The sequence below is a fragment of the Mastomys coucha genome, unplaced genomic scaffold (genome assembly GCF_008632895.1).
Source record: "Mastomys coucha isolate ucsf_1 unplaced genomic scaffold, UCSF_Mcou_1 pScaffold1, whole genome shotgun sequence".
Classification (NCBI taxonomy): Eukaryota; Metazoa; Chordata; class Mammalia; order Rodentia; family Muridae; genus Mastomys; species Mastomys coucha.
Window position 1 is genome coordinate 44,912,866 of NW_022196891.1, and position 2,020 is coordinate 44,914,885.

A 2,020-nucleotide genomic window follows, 5' to 3' on the forward strand; every position below is an offset into this window, starting at 1 on the left:
GGAAACTGGGAATGGAGAAATTTGCATGTAAATAAAGAAAATATCTAAAATAAAAAAAATAAAAAAATAAAGCAGTAAGAGAAAATGGTCAGGAAATATGTAAATGCAGACCTGTCAGAGTTATACCAGACTGGGCAGATGTCATACAGACCATAAGAGAACACAAATGCCAGCCCAGGCTACTATACCCAACAATACTCTCAATTATCATAGATGGAGAGAACAAGATATTCCATAAAAACCAAATTTACATAATATCTTTCCATAAATACAGTCCTACAAAATATAATAAAGAAAAACCCCAACAAAAGGAGGGAAACTACATTATAGAAAAAGCAAGAAAGTAATCTTCTTAAACAAACAAAAGAAGATAGCCACATAAATATAATTTCACCTCTAACAACAAAAACAGGAAATGACAATCACTATTCTTTAATATCTCAACATCAGTGGACTCAATTCCCCAATAAAATGACATAGAATAACAGACTGGATATATAAACCGGACCCAGCATTTTCCTGCATACAGGAAACACCTCTCAGTGTCAAAGACAGATACTAACTCAGAGTAAAGGACTAGTAACCATTTTTCCAAGCAAATAGTTCCAAGAAACAATTTGGAGTAGCCATTCTAATATGAAGTAAAATTGACTATAAACCAAAAGTTATCAAAAAAGATAAGGAAAAAACTTCATACATATCAAAGGAAAAATTTACCAAGAAGAATTCTCAATTCTGAACATCTATGCTCCAAAGCATAGATGCTTCAAGGGCACCTACATTCATAAAAGAAATGTTAACTAAAGCTCAAAGCACACATTGCACCTCAAACAATAATAGTGGAAGCCTTCAACACTCCACTCTCATTATAGGACAGATCATGGAAACTGAAACAATACAGACACACAGTGAAACAGAAGTTTTGGACCAAATGGATTTAACATTTAGTTATAGAACTTTTCATCCTAAAGCAAAAGATTATACCTTATTCTTAGCACCTCATGGTACCTTCTCCAAAACTGACCATATAAAAGGTCATAAAACAGGTCTCAACAGATACAAGGAGATTGATATAATCCCATGCAACCTATCAGATCACCACAGACTAAGGCTGATCTTCAGTAACAACAAAACAGGAAGCCTATATACACAGTGAAACTGAACAATGCCTATTCAATGAAAACCTGGTCAAGGAAGAAATAAAGAAATTAAAGACATTTTAAAATTTAATGAAAATCAAGGCATAACCTACCCAAATTATGGAACACAATGAAAGCAGTTCTAAGAGGAGAACTCATAGCTCTGAGTGCCTACAAAACGAAACTAGAGAGAACACAAACTAGCAGCTTAACTGCACACCTGAAAACTCTAGAAAAAAATGAAGCAAATATACTCAAGAGAAGAAGATGGCAGGAAATAATCAAACTCAGGGCTGAAATGAATGAAATAAAAACAAAAAGAACTATACAAAGAATCAACAAAACCAGGAGTTGGTTCTTTGAGAAAATCAACAAGATAGATAAACCCTTAGACAGGTCTATGGGCATACCACCCTGAACGTGCCCGATCTCATTTGATCTTGGAAGCTAAGCATGGTTAGGCCTGGTTAGTACTTGGATGGGAGACTGTCTGAGAATACAGGGTGCTGTAGGGAAAAAAAAAACCAAAAAACAAAAAACAAAAAAAAGAAAAAAACAAAACAAAACCAAAAACCCTCAGACAGACTAACCAGAGGGCACAGAGACAGCAGCCACATTAACAAAATCACAAAGGAAAAGGGAGATGTAACAACAGAAACTGAGGAAATTTAAAAAAATCAATAGATCCTACAACAAAATCCTATATGCAAGAAAACTGGAAAATATGGATGAAATGTACAATTTTTTTTTAGACAGATACAGAATTCCAATTTTAAATTGGGCTCAGACATGCCATCTAAACAGTGTCATAACTCCTAAAGAAGTAGAAGCAGTCATTAAAAGTCTCCCAACCAAAAAAACAGACCAGGATCATATGTGTT

At 34.3% G+C, this 2,020-nt stretch overlaps 1 pseudogene; it reads left to right on the forward strand.

Annotated features, from left to right (window-relative positions):
• The first annotated feature begins 1,535 nt into the window (after nt 1-1,535).
• On the forward strand, nt 1,536-1,654 carry LOC116072249 (annotated as a pseudogene).
• Nucleotides 1,655-2,020: the final 366 nt, after the last annotated feature.